This window comes from Phascolarctos cinereus, unplaced genomic scaffold (genome assembly GCF_003287225.1).
Source record: "Phascolarctos cinereus isolate Bilbo 61053 unplaced genomic scaffold, phaCin_HiC Scaffold_7;HRSCAF=346, whole genome shotgun sequence".
Lineage (NCBI taxonomy): Eukaryota > Metazoa > Chordata > Mammalia > Diprotodontia > Phascolarctidae > Phascolarctos > Phascolarctos cinereus.
In genome coordinates this window covers 123815611-123838507 of record NW_027556180.1, presented here as the reverse complement: position 1 = coordinate 123838507, position 22897 = coordinate 123815611, and positions in this window count along the sequence as shown.

The window sequence follows — 22897 nt, the reverse complement described above, 5'->3', positions numbered from 1 at the left end:
AGTGCCAGCCTACTTACTGCCTTGTGCATAATAGGTGCTTACTAAATGTTTGTTGAATTAATTGATGTATTAGTCTGAATGTTGGAGTAGGAAGAATCAAGAATTCTAAATTCTAATCCCAGTTCTCCCATTAACTAGCTGCATGACCTTGAGCAATTACCACTTCTAGGCCTCAACTACATTTTCTATAAAATGAGGAAATTAGACTAGATAAGAGCTTCTTAACCTGGAATGGTATTATTTAAAAAAATATTTTGATAAGTATGTTTCAATATACTTGAGTGTCTTTTAATCCTACGTATTTGTTTCATGTATTTAAAATCATTATTCTGGAAACAGGGCTGTAGCCTTCACCGGAATTCCAAAGTGATCCCATGTACAAAAAAAGTTTAAGAACCCCTAGATTAGATGATCTCTAGGGCCCCTTTCAGCAATAAGAGTCTGTAATTGAATCTCCTGGGTAGTTGCTTCATTGCTATTAATAAAAGTGTACTCTACCATTCAGCAAATTCAATTATATACAACTGGATGTGACATAACATTGATTCCTTCCTCCCATGTTTCTTATGATCAAAGAGTATCAGAGTATAATGCAGTGGGTACTGTATCAGAATCCAGGACACAAGTCCTGGAGTCCCAATTAGATGTAAGACCTTGAATATATAACAATACCTCTCTGGCTTTCAATTTTCTCATCTGTAAAATGTATGGAAACAAAATGCTAAACATTGAGCCAGAAGTCCTGGGCTTTAATCAGTTATTTCACCAACTTTCTGTACATAACTCTAGGCATTTTCCTTTTTTTTCTGAGCCTCAGTTTTCTTATCTGTAAAATGGGTGTATTTGACTTAGATTATCTCTAAGGTGCCTCCCACTTGGAAGGAAGCATAGTATAATGAGAGGCAATGTAGTATAAGAGAAAGAATGCCAGGTTTTTAGAGAGAAGACCTGGGTTTGATTCCTTAGCTCTGCCAATGACTGTAGCATTGAGCTAGTCATTTAACTTTTCTCAACCTCATTTGTAAAGTAGAGTTAATAATATTTATTATCAGGGTTTTAGCAAGGACAGTGCTTTTCAAAGTACCACAGAAATGTGAGATATTGATATGGGCTTATGTCTAGAATAGATAATGTAGTTTTAAATGGCTATGATTTTGATGATGTTCTACTACCTTGGTATCTATTACCTTCCTTTCATAAAAGAGACAGAAAACAAATAATTTATCTCTTCACTTAGGCCTGAATATTTGTATTAGCATAAGGCCCCCCATTAAATCCAACTATGGGCAAATAAGCATTTTGGCCTTTCAAAGATGAGAGTAAAGGCATTGGAACTGTATTCAATTAAGCTACTAATGTTGTGACACCTAACAGCTATGATATTTCTATGAAAAAATTAAGAGAAAAGTCGGAAAAAGTTGGCTGTCAGTTGGCATAGTTGATGAGTTCCGGACTTGGCATCAGAAGGCCCTGAGTTCAAATCACTCAGACAAATTAGTAGCTGTGTGACCACAGGCAAATCACTTAACCTGTCTTTGTTTCCTAATCTGTAAAATCCAATGATAATAATAGTACTTACCTCATATGGTTGTTGAGAGAATCAAGTGAAATAACATATAAAGCACTTTTCAAACCTCATAGCGCTATATTATCTAGCTATTATTATTATTAAATTCTATGTGCCAGTAACATTTGGAAATAGATGATGTCATAGTACAGCTCAGAAGTCTAACGCTTAAGTTTGGTTGATAACATACCTAACATTTGTTCTATCTGTGCCTCACCTATTTCCAAAACAGGGTTATAATATCCTTGTGAAATCTGTAAGGAACTCATACTACCAGAATACACATATTGTGTGTAAGATGAGGGTCTATATATTAAATGGGACATGTATGTATTTTCCTGGGAATACTAGCTCCCTGCACAATTCACAAGAATATTGGTAAATATATTGGAAATGGGTAAAGAACAAAGAAAATTTTGGGAAAGTCATATAGTCATATATACTCAGGTATCTATATCTATATATTAGGTAATAACAAGTGAATGAATGAAAAAACACTTATTAATCACTTACTGTATGCCAAGCACTTTGCTAAATGCTGGGGATACAAATAGAACAAGTACAATTTTCTCTAGGTTCAAGGAGCTCCCACTCTAATTGAGGAAGACAACACATTCTCTTTCATATCTCACATGTGTGAGATATATATGTGTGTGTGTGTGTGTGTGTGTGTGTACATATACACACATACATCGATATATAAAGATATTGAATATATATTGATATATAAAGATATTGAATAAATATGCATAGGCAATATATATACATATATTGTAATATATAAGATGTATGACCTATTAATAAAAAAAACTAGTATTTGTCTAGCATTTTAAGCTGTACAAAGTGCTTTACCTCATTTGATCCTCACAACAATCCTGGGAGGTAAGTACCATTATTATCCTCATTTTATAAATAAGGAAACTGAGGCTTAGAAAGGTTAAATGCCTTGCACAGGCTTACATAGTTATTATGTGTCTGAAGTGAGTTTTGAACCCAGGTCTTCTGACTTCCTATAGTAGCATTGTATCTACTCTATACCACATTGGCTCCCTGTTGGAGTTTCTCCTTTTCTGACTTAGCTTTCCAGAACCCAGGGTGACCCCTATAGTGTGGTGAGGAGGCAGAGAATGACTTCAGTGCATAGAAATCCCTTCATAAAATAGGAAAAAAACTAAAGAGAAAATGAATCTGCCAAGAGGTTGGCATGAGGTTTATCTAAATGTGATTATTTTGAGAGCATTTGTCAATTAAAGTAGAGAGATGATAACAGACATCTGATGTGGAACAAATATATCGACAGTTTTTTACAATAATGTATTTCTATTTGCATCAATGCTAGCATTCTCACATTTGCCCTCTATCTTTTCTCTCTCAGATGTACTCTTTGAAAATGTGCATTAATCAAATTATAAAATCAGGGGCTTCAGAAGCCATCTATCCCAACTGCCACATTTTACAGATCAATCAACAAGCATTTGTTAAATGCTTCTACATGGTAGGCACAGTGGGAATTGAGTCTCAGAGAGGGTAAGTCATTTGCCAAACTCACCAAGGTATCAAGCTCAGAGATGAGATTTGAGGACAGACCACGGAATCACAGATCTAGAGTCAGAAGGTACCTCAGAGTTCCAATTCAATTTCCTTATTTTACAGACGAGTGATTTGCCCAAGGTCATGCTGATGACAAGCATCAGAGGCTGGTTTTGAAGACTAGTCTCAGTGACTCCAAATCCCACCACCCTTTTTACCGTGCCATATGTCCTTCAAAGACAAAAGAGTCTAGGCTTCTCTTCCTGTTAATTCAACCATTCACAGCCCTAGGCAGAAACACCAAAATGATCAACATTGATTTCTAGGGCCATAGCATGTCATTTTCTAGGATTTGGTCCCTTATGCACTCTCCAGGCTCCATTTTCTCCTCACTAAGCTGCTGATACCATTAACAATTTTTTGGGTGCAACATGTGGTATAACATGTCATATCAAGGATATGAGTTTTTTTGGAAAAGGAGGAGGGCTTGTCAGGTAATGAAAATAAGAAAATAAAACAAAAGAAATAGATACCATAAGTGGCCCTTTGGAACCTCAAGATGTGTGGAAAGCACCTAACAGGTGTTTAATAAATGCTTGTTGATTGATTGGTAATATTGTTGAAATAACAGATTTTTAAAACTATATGGATACTCTCTCCGCTGGTATACATTGCAACTCAGTCTTCTCTTCTCATTCTTGTTTATGTCCTCCCATTAATTCTTCATAGAAGAGCTATCCAAGATACTGTAGATCTTTCTTTAGGTCTTTTCATGTTTAAATACATGTGGCAGCTGAAGTGGGGGTACTGACGTAGCATTCAGGTTGTCCATCTGCTATTCCTCATTCTTCCTACATAGCTAGCTCACCACCTTTTCTTAAGATAATTACCATTATAATCACAGTAGTTAACATTTCTATAGTACTCTCAGGTTTGCAAAGTGCTTTACATATATTATCTCATATTCTCCTTACAATAGCATGTGAGGGAGGCATTATTATTATCCCCTTTTTATAAATGAGGAAAGTGAGGCTTAGCTTATTTGATCTACCAACCTTCACACAAATGGTAAGTGACAGGGGTAGGATTCAAACTCAGATCTTCCTGTCTCAAAGTCAGATATTCTTTCAACTGAATCACATTCCCTCTCCTACAGGATATGCAATTAATTAAGTTCGTTAGTAGCCATTTCTTGGCTAGACTTTGAATGAGATGAAGAGGACAGACTGCATTCCCTTTGGGAAATTGTGCAGTAGAGTTAATAAACCCAAGCTGTTCCATGTTACAAAAACCCAGCTTTTAAACACCAGTATTCTCACCATGGTGGTAGATGGCTGTGAATCTTGGAATACTACAATCTTGAGATAATCAAAATTATAGCTTCCCCCGAAGAACAATAAAGAGATTCATGAAGAGGCAGCTAGATTGTGCATAGAAGTAGACTAGAAGTTGGGAAGACCTGAGTTCAAATCTTGTGTCAGATACTTATGAGCTGTATACTTATGAGTGTCAGATACTGTACGAGCTCCTAGTCTCAGTTTCCTTATCTGCAAAATGGGAATAATAAGAGCACCTACCTCACAGGGTTGTCATCAGGAGCAAATGAGATACCATATAAAGGTATTTTACATTCTTAAAGCTCTATATACATGTTAGCTATTATTAATATGGTGGGGATAGTAGGCCACAGCTACTTAGTACCAGCAACAAATCACTTACCACAAATCTTCCATCATTCAGGAAATCCATGTATGTCTACATATATGCCCAGCTGTATGTATATGCATCAACATATATACACATTGCATTATAAAATTAAAATATGCTGGTACAGATACTAGTGTATAAGCTTAGACTCATTTGTGCTAGAGTTCTGAGTTCTTGTACCTCCTGCCTTGCTGTACCAACAGTAGTGTTAGATCCCCTTTATAGAAACAAAGTCACAGAGTTTTCAGAATTCCTTTTAAACACATGGGGACTGAGGAGCTGGGCTGGAAACATGACCCACATAAGGCATGGCTTACTGAGTCTGTTCTCTGCATGGAACCATGCACACGCCTAGTTAGGAAGGTTATATGTTTATTTAATGACCTTTTCGGTGCAGTGGTTTGGGGCTCTGCTTCACAAATGGCCTTTGAAACATTTTCACTTTTGGCTTTTACATTGTAACTGCAGATATGATTCTGCCTTGGCAGAAAGACACATAGAGATTCTTGCGTCTGAAGTTACCGTTCTGCTCTGGTGGAGCCCCTTTAAGCTTTGCCCTTCAAGCCTTTATAACAAACCTGTATCTTACACTGTCTTTCTTCTTAATCATCTTTTTATTTAAGATAAAATTGAATTGTCAAATATATGTTACTTATTGTTCTAAGTCTATGTCCTAATTTTCTAAGGCAACGTGAAATAAAGCCAAATAAATAAAAGCATAATTGGCCCCTCCCCCCTATTTTTTGACTGGATAAATACCTCTTCTTTAGGGAAAATTCATGCAGTAAATGACTAGGAGCCCTATTAATCACTTAAGTAGTTCAATAGGAATTATATCAAATGGCTGGGTGTTTTAAAAGGAAATTAACGATTATTTATTGCTTATTCAAAAGCGGCAATGCATTATTTGCTTTTCATCCACGTTGTACTGAAATCTCTCAGATACTGGTGCCTTGTGGAGAACATGACTCTGTTTCCATTTTGTTCTTACTTTCATTAAAAAAGGTAGCTGTTCCATATGGTCAAAAGTAAACCCAGCCCCAAATAAATAAGTGAAATAAAGTACAATATAACTGACAGCAAAACCACAGTCCTACTGACACTATGATTTCATTCTCTATGAAATCATGTCCATTTCAGTGGGTTCTCCTTGCAATAAATGTGGCTTAGCAAAACTTTTATTCAATAAGGAAGGCTTCATAAATACAGACTTGGCGCATTTTACTTGATCTGCCACATAAGTGCATTTTGTTGAAACATATCTTAAAATAGCTTATGAAGACATCCCCCATATATTCAGAATTACTGTACTTGCAGAAAAAAAGCAGCAGTATTCTCCTGTGATTCCTTTAATCATGAGCATTAAAGGAAAGTCCTTCTGAGCATCAGAGGCTGCTGACTAAAGTTAACATTTTCTTGCTTTGCTAACAGTGCTGCCAGCTATGTTTTTCCACCCGCATGATGCTGATGCAAAGTGACATTTGCACCTGTTTGTCACCATCTTATGGTAATTAGCAGAGTGCCCTAAGTAGTAACAGGGCCATCACATCTAAACACACGCCATTAACATATTGCAGCAGTCATCAGTGGGAAAGCTTTTGGAGCTGGTAGATTTGCACACTCTAGCATACCTTGGCTCAGTTCACAGGACTCTCTCCATATTGGGGTCACTGGGGATGGGAGAAGGAAATGTGGGATGTAACCAGTCAGGAGTGAAAGAATACATTTTACTGCAGGTTTACTTTCATGTATTATGCATGGTCTTCAAGGTCACTGCATGATCATTTATAAGATTTTAATGAGATATCAAAGTGGAAAGAATGGAATGTAATTAATGTGATCTTATTGAAAAGATAGATACAGGTAGAAGAGCAGCCCAACAGTACCACAGCAGGCTACCCAAACCAAGAACTGGGGAGAAAACAAGGTATTTGCAAGTATCACACATTGGAAAGTTTACCATATGTTGTGAGACATCGTTCATTCTAATATGAATTCTTGCTACCAGAGGCCCTTGAACTCTGTACAGCAGCACAGCAATTCCTAAAATTAAAGAACACAATATAAGATTCTGTAGGAGAGCAATGATAGGGTCCTTGAGTTAGAGTGTGCAATTCTTCTCTAAACCCAGAGGAGGTAGATGACCTCTTACAGGGCTTCATGAGGAAGAATTTCTATTTAAGCATGGGGATCATCTATGAATCTTTGGAAAAGGTCAGAAGGTTGGCTATCTTATACTTGTGAGCACTTCGTTCCCCAGAAGGCATTTTGTTCAACATACAGTAAGGCCTCTTTGAAGTCAGTTTAGTTTTCTGCCTCTTTTCAACTAATAAAAAGTTGCTTTACTGTGGTGCACACAGGATAGCTACGTAATACAGGAAAACCTTGATTAACAAAACTAACTTAGCCCCCTGGGATTCTCTAGTGAGTAAGATTATTTGACTGCTCTCAAATTTTAAGAGAGGCAGATGAAAAGAAAGCAAATTAGCATTGGAGACTTGATTAAAAGCAAAACAAAATGTAAGAATAATGTTTAGGACATATCCTGGAAGGTTCGTATACAATCAACTTCATCTTCCTCACCTTTCACATCTAAAGTGCTGTTCTAGGAAGAACATCAGTTGTTAGCATCACAATAGCATAGATTTAGAGCTGGAAGTGACAAACAGAAGAGACTTCCCAGTTCAAATCCTTCATTTTACAGATAAGGAAACTGAGTGGTAGAGAGGTTTTCATCCAAGGTCATGCAAGAAGCAAGTGGAAGGGCCAGGATTTCAATTCGAGACTTTTGGCCTCCATGTTCATTTCTTTTTCTATTGTACCACATTAGCTCCCTCAATGTTGGTGATGCAGATTGGCAATGAGACACTGTAAATTGGGAAGTACATTATATATCATCAAAGATTAAATAATACTCAGCATACTCTTCCTTAAGAGGCAGGAAAGTATATACATTTTAGAAGGGGTTTTAATCTCAAGAACTGGAACAAATGGAGTTGTAAGATTGATTAGTAAACCAGGACAGCAGAACACTCAATTCCTGCCAAAGTCTCAAAGAAATTGTGGCTTCATTATTCTACATAAGCTATTCAGTTTTGCAAATGACCAGTTGCTTAGTGTGAGTAAAAATATTTGCATGATGAGCTGTAAAAAGGTTGATTTCACTCGTTGCAGCATAGCATGGTGCCTGGCTCATAGTGGGTGCTTAATAAATGATTGTTGATTATTCATTTGTACTTGCCTATCAGCTAGAAAAAAATAATGTATAATATTTATACAACATCAAAACAACAACAACAAACAAACCTTTGTCTAACTCTGTGGAAAAAGCAAGTCAAAGGGATTGATTAACTTTGATCAGACAAAACAATTGATTGGCTAATCGACTAAATAGTTCACTTTTTTTCCAAAGACCACAATGGAGCTATATTAATATGATGTTAATTAATTAACATGATTTTAATTTGTTTACAAGTTCCCCATAAAGGTTAAAACATCTTAGATTTCTTTTACGTGAAAGACTTGGTACAAGTACAAATACCTCCTTGATGTTCCAACATGGATATTCTAGCACATAGTATTTTTTAATAATATAGTTCTTATATAAAACCTTTGAAATATTATCTGTTCCTCTATTGCTCTTAAAAAGAGAAGCCAGGATCGAGGTTGTATGTATGTTATTCCAAAACACTCAGTAGAAAAGTAAAAAAGAAAGTCATTTGTCTGGATATTTGTCTATATAATAGTAAATAATTAGAAATAATATTAATAGTATTTAAATCTTGAAAGTGCTTTAAGGTTTGCAAGGCAGTTAAATAGGTTATCTTGTGATCCTCACAACAACCTTATGCTCCAAGTATTATTATTGTTCCTATTTTACCTATTTTGCAGATGAGGTAACTGAGGCTTAGATAGATAACTAACTTGACCGTGGTCACACAGCTAGCAAGTATCAGAGAGAGGATTTCAGTCCAGGTTTTCTTGAAGCTAAATCCGATATGATTTTTCTTTTTTCATTTTTTTGTCACCATATTTTAGCTTGTTAGGACACAGACAGGAAAAGGTAAATAATATAATCAATGTCCCTGTGGTATGATGGAGAGAGCAGTATTTCTAGTCTCAGAGGACTTGAATTCAAATTCCAGGCCTCCTGCTTACAATTCATTTGACCCGAGGGAAGTCATTTCACTTTCATCTATATCTTAGAGTTGTTTTAAGGTTCAATTGAGCTAACGTAGAGCTTCTTTACAAATCTTCAAATGCTAGATAATATGAACTATTATTAAGGACATTTTAAAATTAATTATATTATTTATATCTCCAACTGATTAACTGCATCTAATCTTGGGACATCTTGAATAGGGTGTTTAAGGTAGATTTGACCCATGAAAGTCATTTAGGTGACACAGACACTTTAAGTTTGAAGGAACTTTAGACGAAGTTTAAGCAGCTCAGTTTCCTGAATTTGGAGTCAGAAGACGTGAGTTCATGGTTTGTTTGTTTGTTTGCTTTTTCCTTTTGATCTGTTTCTTCTTCCACAACTGTGATGAATATGGAAATGTTTTACATGATAGTGTATGTATAAATTATATCAAACTGCCTACCATTTTCAGAAGAGGGGAGGGAAGGGAGGGAGGGAGAGAGGGAGAAAAATTTGGAACTCAAAATCTTGTAAAATGAATGTTAAAAGTTTTCTTGATATGTAATTGGGGGAAAAATAAAATACTATTTAAAACAAAAAAAAGAATTGAGTTCAAATTCTGGTTCTGTTATATGCATCCTATATAACATCTGACACACATATAAAATGAGAGTGTGGAACCATAATTAAAAACCTACAATTGTAAAACAAATCTAGAGACAAAGTCCAGGTCTTTTTATTCCCAATTAAATATTTGGGTCAGCAGAATACAACGTCTTCATTAGACAAGTAAAATTCCTTTTTTTTAAAAGTTCTCATTTCAACTTCCTAGCGCCATCAAAATAGCTAGTGATCATTTTCTCCTCAACAGTCTGAAATCACAAATACAGTGTTCCTTTGATTGATATTTTCCATAGCCGTGACTAGATAAAATTTGGTATTTTAGGGGAGAAAGCAAATATTCATTTTTGGTCTAATCAACAAATCCTAGACATGTGAGATAAAATAATTTAAAATTCATGAAGAAACCATCCTCCCATTTGTAAAAGGTTAAGTTCCCCTAAGCTATGAAAGAAAAACACCTTCTGAAGACCTGGGGAAGCAGTAAACATTGGTGGCAAGTGACGGGAATTGATCCTTCTTTTCTGTGCCTGTCATGTCTCTAAATTTTATTTCCACTATGTCTAGAATACTATGAAAAGAGAGAGTTGAAGCGGGAGTATGGCCTGAGGGCTGTGGTACCTGGGTCTCTGACTTTTCTTCAATTAGGAGGCCTCCCTGCCTGATTGTGAGATGTGCATCTAACTGGGGACTTGGACTGTTGCAAAGTATTGATTAGCCATAATGTGAAGTCAAATCTGAATAAAAAAGCACCACGATCAAAAGACCTTCATTGGAGATAGCATGCCCTGTAAGTCAAGGGTCTAGAAATTCTGATGAGCTCTGTTTCCTTTCTGTTGGAGAGAGATTTCCTAGGTTTACTTATAAAGGCTCTCTTGATAATGAAAGTCCAGTGGACTTTCTGTCAAAAAAGCTGATGTTTTGGGTTTGACAGGTGCTTGTTAGTTTTTCATCCCAGATCACTCGACATGCAGAGGAAACTAGAAAAGAAGATTGCTAATAATATGGTGTTTCATGAAGACTGCCTTGTCACTTTCACTGTGAAACCAACTCTTCCAATCTTTTATACTAAAGGAAAACAAACTCTGGCTGGCCACAGAACATGTCCATTTCCCAAATATTGGTCCTATGGCAATCTAATACAGCTCTCATGTGTCTCCAATTAAAGGAACCATTTTATTCAGAGCATGTACAAAAATGCGCACAGCTGTTTAAATGAACAGCATATAAACACAAGACATTAATTTAAACAGATTTTCAGTCTTCAAAGTTTTGTTTACTGCACCATTTCCCTAACATAATAATTTTAAAGATACACAAATGACTTTGGATAAGACATCTAACTTTTCTGGACCTCGGTTCCCACATTTATAAAAGTGATGAGATTGGATTACATAATCTTTAATATCCCTTCTAACTCTAAAATGATAAGATTATTATAATCATTTGTTGTTTTTTTCTAAACCTATGACCCTATTAATACCTTGTAATTTTATGCAATGTAGCATTTCTGAAGTACTTTCAAACATTATCTCATTCATCCCTCACAGAAACCCTTTGAAATAGATAGGGAGAAGAATTTATTCTGCTACTTGACATGGAGAAATTAAGTGACTTTCCCAAGGTCACACAACCAATGGCAGTCATAATTTGAACCTATATGTTATAATATGAATCTGTAAGTCACAATCTGAATCTTCTTCCTAGTCCAGTTTCCCTTCTTATATAATAATAAAACTAAATTATTATTTCACAACAGATGATGAATTTTAGAATCAACATTTAATACTACCCGTCTGCTCTGTTACAGTCTCCATTCTAGCAATTGCTGAAGTTAGCTCTAAACTCTTTGAGGGCAGAGACCATTTTTTTCCTTAGTATAAATCTTCATTATCTCTGGGCACTTAATAAATACTTTGTTAACTAAATGAACAACCAGATTCATTGTTTCTAAAATGACTTTCCTCTTCTCACAGATTTCTTCGAGAAGTCTTTTGGAGCTTAAAGACAGGTGAAAAAATTAGTATTAGAACTGAGGTAAGCCTTCATTAAACAAACAAGCAACCTCACCCCCACTCCTCCATTCCCCCCCTCCCAGCATTATGCTGCCCCCTGGGCCTTGCTTTGGACTTCATAATGCTAGTGTCCTCCAGCCCTAAAATCCTGCTATTCTCACTTATGATGCTTTGATCAGAAGGCAATCATATTGGGACTCCAAAGAATTCTTATTTTGATTTTTACTGAGTTTTAGCAATGGCATTTGCTCAGGCTTTATATTCACTTCTTTTCTAATGCACAAATTTCTTACTTCCTTTACTGGCAATTCATGCAGTTAGAAAGCAGTCTCCCCTTCCCTCTCACTCTGTCTCACTCTGCTTTAACTCTCACTTAATTAGGCAGGGTGTCTAAAGGTACTGAGACCTGGTCAGAAACTCCTCATGATTAAGTAAATTATCCCTGGTGGTCTGGATGTCACAATCATATTGCTATTCTGGACACTGATAAAATAAACTGCCTCTGAAAAGTGATGTGCTTATTCATTTAAGACTCCTGAATATTAGAATATTCAGGGTACACTCTACAGCTGTAGAGTGGCTACTGAAGGAAGTTTCACCATTTTAGACATATCCAAGCTGTCAGTCCCTCACTGTTTCCTATTCAGTGAAAGCCAGCTTTATAGCAGCATAAAATTCCAGGGCCAGGACTGAAGTAGTTGCTTCTTACTTTTGCCTAAAACGTTCCTCTCTTCTGACATGTTCCCCATTCCACTAATTATCCACTGGAAATGCATGTCATCCTTCAAAAAATGAATTAATCACCCACAAATGCCTGGCTGAGGATGACAGAAGAGATAAAAGGAAGGCATTGTAGAGTCAAACAATGTTACTTAATTGTGTTTTTCTTATTCCTGTCCTGGAAAAGCAACTAGCATACGGCTTCTATGTAGAGGGAGAAGTCCACGTATACACCCTGTGCTTCAGGGAACAAGGTCCAACTCTGCCAGCTCAAAGCTACTATATGGTAATATTTCACATTGGGCCACTCACACTTAAGAGAGAGACACAGACAAAGATCCTTCAGTTTTGTGCACATATTGATTGAAATCCCTTATTTGTCTCCCTTATCCTCATTCACCCTGTCAGTTTCAAACCATCCATCACCCTATGATATTTTCTAAAAGCTGTAGTCTTCCTGGACATTAACCCAGTGATAATGGATGAAATGTCAGCAGAGATGTCAATAACAGTATCATATCCATTCATTCCCGCATCAGTGGATTCCACTGAACCTATAAACCCTTTGGAAGAAGCAGATATTTAGGCATGAGTGAAGATTACTGACTTCCTTTGCTATCACTTCTGTTAGCTGGAGAGCTGGCTGGTCATTGCTTTGTAGTGCATAATTATAGCCAAGGGCCAGTCTTACTCAATGGTGAAATCCTACAGGGTAGAATTTCAGGGATCCTGACAAGACCCTCCAGTCTCCACAAAATACCTTTTGTACTTGTTCTCTAAATCCCACATTGAGGGATTCAATCTTTTGGCTTAAGGGCATTTACCCCCCTTATGTTAAGAATGCTTCTGGGAAGGCCTTTGTTGTTGTTATTCATTGGTTTCAGTAGTGTCCAACTCTTCATGACCCCATTTTGGGGTTTTCTTTGCAAAGATACTAGAGTGGTTTGCCATTTTCTTCTTCAGCTCATTTTATAGATGAGGAACTGAGGCATACAGGGTTAGGTGACTTGTCCAGGGTCATACAGCTAAAAGTGTCTGAGTCTAGATTTGAACTCAGGGAGATGAATCTTTCTGGCTTCAGGCTTGGCTTTTTATCCATTATGACCCTGGAAAGGGCTTATCAGCACTTAAACCTTAGTCTAGGAAGCAGTGTAGTACTAGAGGGAAAGTGTAATCTTTACAATTAAAGGACTTGAGTTCAAATTCTGCCCCTGATACTTACTATCTGTGTGACCTTGGGCATGGCCAGTAAATGTCTGAGCCTGGATTTGAACTCATGAAAATGAGTCTTCCTGATTCCAAAGCCCAGTGCTCCAACTGCACCACCTAGCAGCCCCATACCTTATATAAATGAATGTATTTGGTCCTTTGCTGAGGCAAATTTTGATAGGCAGGAGAGGGGGGAAGAGGAAGGAAAGGTCATAGGCAGAAGCTGAGTTGGGGGGAGGGAGAAGACTAGAAGGGGTACAGAAAATGGAGGTTAGGGAATAGGTAGACAGTCGATTCCACTTGGTGCCTGCCCCGATTATAGCTTTGTAAGTGAAGGTTACAGGTGAGATGGCACTGAAGCCCTTTGATGCGAACAGATACTTGGACTATGGCGCAATTTTTTTTTTTTATAAAATCCCATGAGGAATGTTTTCCTTCATGTTTGCTTTTCAAGGCCCTGTGGTTCCTCCCAGGTTCAACTTATGATCTATTTCTTTCATGAGACCTTCCTTCAAGTCTCAACTACCCCATCTCTCAGTAATCACTCCCCTTCCCTGAATTCTTGTAGCACTTATTAACGAACTATTGGACAAAATTCTCATTATAGGCTCTCAGGTCCAGACTCTAGATTTAGGGGCTATCACATTTACCAGTTCAGTTCAGTAAACATTTATTAAGTACCTATTTTATGCCAGGAGCTATGCTAATTAGACCTGACTAAAGTCATACTATCTACCCAAAGGGCATAATAATGCCTTTCATAGAAGAACATTCCTGGGCCACAAAATCACAGAATTTTAGGACTAGAAGAGAATTTATATATTATATATGCAACTATTGTCCTAGCAAAGGCAGTTCAGGGTGTGTGTGTGGAGGAGGACCTTAAGGCTGCCCTTTTAGAATACCTTATCTTCTTCTAATCTTACCTACCTTAAGACTGCTAAGAAAGTTCGGAATTGCTCTGTTACGAGAGCAAGTTTCTGTAGGTACAACTTCCTCTTCTGACGCAGGTACAAGTTGTTAACGTCCTCGAAGCTGGGCCACTTTGATGCCAACAACTTGAGCCTGCATCAGAGGAATAAGTCTCCAACCTTTACTCAGCCTTCATATTTATCATCCTTTTGGGTTATATGGTCCCAAATGGTCTATTGACCATGAACTTGCTTGTTGTATCATCCACAGAATATTAATCTGACCTATGATCTGTCCAAAGTCCAACTAACTTGTCTTCTTTGATAAGGAATCTCTTTTCTCCTGGTAATTTGCCAGCCCCTCTGTCTGCCTTTGCCCAGGCTTTAGCTCAGAATCCTCAGGATTGAGACCTGTATCACTTGACCAAACAATTCTTTTCTAAGGAAACAACCTTGACAATTGTGTACCAGGCCTATTTGCAGTCTCATTTCAACAAAATCATGCACAGCAATTGCTGCCTCAATTTACTTGCCTAGAAGAGTTACAGAAAACACCCTAGGTAAACAACAAATGGAGCCCAAATTTGATATTCAGAAGCGTTCATATTGGGGCAGCTTGGTGGCACAGTAGATAGGATGCTGGACCTGGAGTCAGGAAGACCTGAGTTCAAAAGACCATGTTTTCCTCAGTTTCCTCATTTGTAAAACAAGCTGGAGAAACAAATGGCAAACTACTCCAGTATCTTTGCCAAGAAAACCCAAATGGGGTCACAAAGAGTGAGACAAGACTGAAATGAGTGGACAACAACAAAACCGAATGTGCTCGTATTATTTATTGTTTGATATGTTTCCCCTCTGAATGAATGAAACAAAATGAGTGAATGAATGAAAAGCATTTATTAAGGGCTTACTACACACTATACGACTTACTACGCTAAGTTTTGGAGATACATATACAAAGGAGAGATAATCCATGCCCTCAAAAAAGTTTATATTCTTTTTTTTTGTTTTGTTTTGGCTAGGCAATGGGGTTAAGTGACTTGCCAGGGTCACACAGCTACTAAATGTTATGTGTCTGAGGCTGGATTTGAACTCAGGTCCTCCTGATTCCAAGGCCAGTGCTCTATCCACCGTGCCACCTCACTGCCCAGAAAGTTTATGTTCTAAGAAGGGAAAACAGTACTTATGGAAAATCATGACAAGGGAAGGTTATTTTGATCTGGCAAGTCACAGGGATGATTAGTGGAATCATTGAGTTGCAAATTGATATTACCTTTCCAGAGGCAATGGTAGTATCAATTTCTTTATTGTTCCCAGAATAAGAGGTAGAAAGCTGAGGGAAGCAGGACCATTATGCCTTAGTTCACTCACGGACCTTGGCTTGGCCAGATATAGGAGGCTATGAGAGTTTGTTCTCCTATATTTAGCGTTTAGGACAAGATGTTCCCAGGGTGGGAGCTCCAAAGTTGAGTGGCCTAATACCTCCAGTGTCCAGACTATGGTATCTCGGCTTTTGATTTTGAACATTCTACAGCTGCTGCAGCAGGGTAGCCGAACAGGAAGATGGCCAGGGAGAAGCATGCTAAGGGATGAGGTAGGGCTGGGGACAGATAATTCTACTGAGCTACGTGAGTTTTCTGGAGAGGCTTGGCCATAGTTGGAACTTTCATATAAAAACATTTCTCATTACTTTTGCCATATGACAAAAGTCATGATCAAAGGCAACTGCATAATTTGAAAAAGCTCTAGTGAAAGTGTGTTTATTTTTTTCTGATGAAAGAAACACAAGATAAAGACATCTTCTGAAACAGATTATCAGCATTCTGAAGGCAGGGACCTTGCCTTATACCTCTTTGAGTCCCTAGCACCTAGCACAGCACTCCAGGCATTTAATACATGTTTGATGAAATTGATGATAATGAAGAGTAGAATTCAGTAATATGGTAACTCATCTTGGATCATATCCAAAGGGGTTTAATAACTAAAGTACCCAAAGGAGCTCATTATGAAGCAGTCTCATTTCTATCCTTTGAAACCATGCTATGACACTTTTTTAGAACTGAATGAGAGCATATATATGTTTAAGTTTTGTGAATAGCCTGCCCTACAACTGCCTAGTGCAAGTAGTAATATCCCCATTTTATAGATGGGGAAAAACAATCAGTGAAGTAAGGTGATTTGATCATGATCACACAACTAATAAATAACAACTAGGTGGTACAATGCATAGTATGTTAGATTTGGGGTTAGTGAGACCATTTACTAGCTGCCTTACCCTGGGCAAATAAATCATTTTTAACCTCTCCTCACCTCAGTTTCCTTGTCTATGAAATGACTAGAAACCTCTATGGCTGAGAGAGGCTTGGCAGTTTCCTCATCTGTAAAATAAGGAGATTGAACTAGATGATATCTGAGCTCCCTTCTAGGTCTATGATCTTGTGATGCAGGAGTCATTTCTCAAGTGATTCTCTACGGATAGCCAGATCAATAACTTGTTGAAACAAAAATCGTAATTGATACTAAATTAGGAGAAAAAAAATAAAATGATAAATTGTGTGATTAATAACAGCTCCCAACCTAACATGTTGATGCCAAAAAATTGGAAATGTATAAAAACAGACATTGACATAGATTATCACCATTTCCTTAAAAAGTTTAACTCTTAATAAGATGACCAAAAGAACCAAAAAATTATCTCAGCTAGCAAATACTTGATTTCAACAAATAGAGTCATATTGGTGCCAAGCACAACACTGCTTTAGAATAGTAGCTCAACTGTAAAATCTTATGAAAAGGATAGTGTCTTACAAATCCACATGGAACAGTGAAATGGAAGAGCAAGTTCAGAGAAAGCTTTCCAGGAAACTCAACTAAGCAAAATCACTTTGACAACATTTATTGAAACTGGAGAGAACAGACAAAAATAAGATCTCTTAAAAACTACAAAGCTTCCCAAATGAGAGTCAGAATCACTCAAATGAGTTTGGTTTAATTATCTACAAGGGAAAAGGTAGATGAAGAATGCTTGATATATATAGTTGAATGGGTAGCCCATGGAGCTTGTCCATTGGAACGTATATCTTAGACAGAGACTGTGTTGGACCCAGAATTGGACCGGAGGAAAAAAAATGGAATGAATCTCCTTTGCGAAATTGCAAAATTCATTTAATGACATCAGGCTTTCCCTCTCATCCTCAAAACAAAGGTATATCTTTTTCATTTTTTTTTTTTTGTTTTTTGGTTAGGCAATGGGGTTAAGTGACTTGCCCAGGGTCACACAGCTATTTAGAGTTATGTGTCTGAGGCCGGATTTGAACTCAGGTGCTCCTGAATCCAGGGCTGGTGCTCTATCACTGTGCCACCTAGCTGCCCCAAAGGTGTATCTTTCAAAAACAATATTCTTTTATAGATGTGAGTCATCTCATATTACAGTCTCTGAAAAATTAAAGTTGGAGTACAACCTGAAAGCTAACAGATATGCTTTAGCATGAGTAGGCCACAAAACATTACTAAAAAAGAATAGCTCAGAAGAAGTCACATAAAGAACATCATCAAAATCATGTATGGCAAAAAAAAAAAGATGTATTGTCTAGGTAGCGAAAACAAGAGATGATTGATGACCAGCCTTCTTGTTCCACTGATATTCTTGTGATGTCAACAGAAAGTAAAGAAATCCCTTCCTTTATTTGGTAGACCCCCTCTGGAGGATTAATGGGAAAACATGGACAAAAGTCACACAGATGGTCAGGCATGGAGGAGTTTTGATTTGCATAGAAGGAGGGAATATTCACATTAAGGAAATCACAGGTCCCTCATAGTATTATAGAAAAATAGAATCCACACCTATATATTTATGTGTGTACAGATATAATAATACTAATGAAAGTGACATTGGTGAACATATTTATTATACGCTTGTAGATTCTGAAAATCTCAAATATCTGAGATACTACTTTTAAAAATTCTTCATTCTGGTCCAATAACTAACTGTCACAACACAGAACTATATCAAAGTGATTTTCATGGGGTTTGAAGATTTATTTCTTATTTTTTCTTTTTTTTTTGAAGATTTATTTCTTTGCAACTCAATCAAAAGGTTTAAATTGCTACATTTGTGGCCATTACAAGAGTTTTTATGTGCAAGATTTGTAAATATGAATCATAACATACATATTGTTGTAATAGTCTAGTCAGGATGAAGGAAAGGTTCTTATTCTAGCAGAAGTGGGATAAACTATTAGGAAAGACAGTCTGTTGAGCAGGTAGATGGGTGGAATGGATAAGAGCTCTGGGCCTAGAGTCAGGAAGACCTCAGACACTTGCTAGCTATGTGACCCTGGGTAAGTCACTTAATCCTGTTTGCCTCATCTGTAAAATGGTCTGGAGAAGGAAATTGTAAACCACTTCATTATCTTTGCCAAAAAAACCTCATGGACAATATTGGTGTGCTGTGGTCCTTGGGTTCATGAAGAATCAGATATGACTGAACAACAAACAATGGGCTACAAGTATAGGCAAATTTTACTTTGTTGCATTTCACTTTCTTCATTTATTTTTCTTAGCAAATTGAAAGTTTGTGGCAACCCTGCATCAAGCAAGTCCATCAGTGCCATTTTTCCAATAGGATGTGCTCACATCGTGTTGCTGGTAATTCTTACAATATTTCAAACTTTTTCAGTATTATCATATGTGTTATGGTGAACTGTGATCAGTGATCTTTGATGTTACTATTGTAATTATTTTAGAGCACCATGAACCCCACCCTTAATTGATAAATGTTGCATGTGTGTATGTTCTAACTGCCCAACCCACTAGACATTCCCATCTCTTTCTTTTTCCCCTGGCCTCCCTATTCTCTGAGACACAACAATATTAAAATTAGGCCAATTAATAACACTACAGTGGTCTGTTTAAGTGAAAGGAAGAGTCAATCGCTGCAATAAACTTTACTGCTGTCTTATTTTCAGAAATTTCCACAGCCACCCCAACCCTCAGCAACCACCACCCGCATCAGTTAGCAGCTATCAACATCAAGGCAAGACCCTCCACTAGCAAAAAGATTATAAGGTATGCATGTCTTTTTTTTAGATGAAATACTATTACACTTAATAGACCACAAAATAGTGTAAATATAACATTTATGTGCACTGGGACACCAAAAACTTTGTGTGACTTGCTTTATTGTGATATTTGCTTTATTGCAGCTGTCTGGAACTGAACCCACAATATCCCTGAAGCACATGCCTGTAATCCTTCCGTTTTCAAATTTGAGTAGTTTGTGCAAACTAGCTATTTTAACTAGCTCTCAGATAAAACACTATGATTCAGTTTATTACCTGAAAAGCAAGAAAGAACCACTGATTACTGTGGGATATCAGGCAGAGAATGTTAATTAATTAAAAAAACACAACATCTCACATTTATGGTTTGTAAAACGTTTCTCATATCTGTTTCATGAGGTACAAACTGTTTTCACATTTCTCTTTAATTAAATTATTATATCCATTTTACAGGTAAGGGAACTGTGGCTTAGAGAGGCAAAATAATTTGACAAGGGTCCTTTAGCTAGTAAAAGTGAAATTCAAAATAAGTTCTTCAGGTTCAATGCTCTTTTCACCATAACGCATTTCCTCTCCATCATCAGCTATATCCCATTAGGTGTTACTATTACCTTTTTTTTCTTTTTTTTTGAGGCATTTGGGGTTAAGTGACTTGCCCAGGGTCACACAGCTAGTAAGTATCAAGTGTTTGGTTTGAGACAGGATTTGAACTCAGGTACTCCTGACTTCAGGGCCAGTACTCTATCCACTGCGCCACCTAGCTGCCCCCAGGTGTTACTATTTCTATGAAAAAGTGTGTTTTGTGACTGAGGGGCCTCCATAGGGATTCTGAATATGATCCCGGCTCAGTAGTCATAAAATTTAAGTGATTATTGTGGGGAGAGGGAGGACAATCAGTACAGTTATCCCTTCCATGTCGCAGGGGTTAGGGTCATGGAGCCCCCATGATCTGGAAAATCCACATAAATTTTTTTTGGCCCTCCCTTTGTAACAGAGAAGTCTGAATTATTATGGTATTAAAAGATAAAATATGTTGATATTATACAATACTATGTATATATTTTATGCATTTCTGAGTTTCTAAACTTTTGCTGCATCATCTGCTAGCTTTGGCATGTCCTGATGTGGAAGAGATAACTATATATCTGAATTTGATAAAGCTGACTTACTCTGCAGAATTTATGACAAATTTATTCATTCATTCTTCTAGGACAGATTTGTTGAGCTCCTACTATTTGTTTAACACTGTATGGAATGGAGTTCTAGATGGCGAATTGAAAAGGTAGTCACTCTCACTCTCCCCTATCAACCTCTGAAAACCCAGAAAATATCACCCAAGGGAAAAAAAAAACCTGAAACACCTGAACTAGAAGAAAGACAGGGAACAGCAGGGCAGCAGCCAGCAAACAGGTCTTCTAGTGCCTCAGCAAAAATAAGGGAGGCAGAACTACAAGGGGCCCCAGGCAGATAAGTACCCTGTGGCATTCATCTGAAAGGAGGTGAAGAAAACAACCTAAAGGCTTCCTAAAGCCCCGGCCTTGCTGATTCCAACCCAACACCAGGTGAGCTGTAGGAGCCCTGCAGCCTCCAATTGTGAAGAAATCCTGAAGCCCAGGTGGTAGAGCAGGCAAACACCAACACCTGGACCTCCGAGTGCCTCAGTGAGGGCGGGGAACCGGTGGAAACCAGCTCAGAAAACCACCAGGTGCCTCGGCACTCCACCAAAGGAATCTCCCAGTGCATTAGCAGAAACAGGGAGACAACACTGCAGGGGGCCCCAGGCAGATAAACACCCTGCAGCACCCATCTAAAAGGAGCTGAAGAAAGCTAAAGGAAAGGAAAAGCAGGCAACCTAGAATTGCCTGAAAGTTCCAGCCTTGCTGATTCCAGCCCAACATGAGGTAAGCTGCCAGAAACCTACAGCCTCCAATTGCCAGCATAAGAGGCCCCAGCACACAAAGCCAGTGACCAAGACCTAGGCTCCCAACACAAGAAGCTTGGGTCAGTACCCTCTGTTCCCAGCAGGAGAGCTCAATCTCTTTAAAGGCCAGGGAATAAAGAAACACCATGAGTAAAAAGAAATGTACCATAGATTCATATTATGAGAAGAGTGAAGATCAAGACAGAAATTCTGAAGAGGACAACATTGTCAACAAACCCACATCTGCAACAACAAAAGGGAATATGAACTGGTCTGAAGCCCAAAAAGCCTTCTTAGAAGAGCTCAAGAAGGATTTTAATAGTCAAATGAGAGAGGTAGAAGAGTCCTTCAAAAATACAATTGGCCAATTGGAAAAAAAAATACACTGAAGAAAACAAGTCCCTAAAAAACACAATTGGCCAATTGAAGAAGGAAGGACAAAAACTAACAGAAGAGTATACTGAAGGAAACAAGTCCCTAAAAAACACAATTGGCCAGTTGAAGAAGGAAGTACAAAAACTAACAGAAGAAAACAATCTGTTAAAAACTAGAATTGGACAAATGGAAACTAATGTCTCTATGAGAGAGCAAGAATCAGTCAAACAGAAACAAAAAAATGAAAAAATAGATGAAAATGTAAAATACCTCATCAGTAAAACAACCGACCTGGAAAATCGACTCAGGAGAGACAATTTAAAAATTATTGGACTACCTGAAAATCATGATGAAAAAAAGAGCCTGGACAGTATCTTTCAGGAAATCATAAAGGAAAACTGCCCTGAAGTCCTAGAACCAGAAGGGAAAATAACCATAGAAAGAATCCACGATCACCACCTGAAAGAGATCCCAAATTGACAACCAAGAATATAATAGCAAAATTCCAAAATTACCAGATGAAAGAGAAGGTGCTGCAAGCAGCCAGAAAGAAACAATTTAAATATCATGGAACCACAGTCAGGATTACACAGGACCTTGCAGCTTCTACATTAAAAGACCCGCAGGGGCATGGAACATGATATTCTGTAAGGCAAAAAGGAGCTTGGAATGCAGCCAAGGATCAATTACCCAGCAAAAATGAGCATCATTTTTCAAGGGAGGAGGTGGATATTCACGAAATACGAGACTTCCAAACTTTCCTGATAAAAAGACCAGAGCTCAACAAAAAATTTGATCTTCAAGTACAGGACTCAAGAAGGACTGAAAAAGGTAAATGGGACAGAAGATACAATATGTTGTTAAGGGGGGGGCTGTTTAAACCCCTACAAGGGAATATGAGACTTGCAACCCTTGAGAACTGTATTGTTATTACACCTTTTAAAGGAGTATACATAAAGAGGGTGGATATTAGTTGACTTTGATGTAATGATAAAAAAAAATCTAATCAAGTGGGTTAAATGGATCCAAATAAGTGGATCAATCTGATCTTAGAAAATGTACTGAGAAAGGAGGAGGCAGACAAGGGTAAATTACATTACAGGAAAAGACACAAAATCCT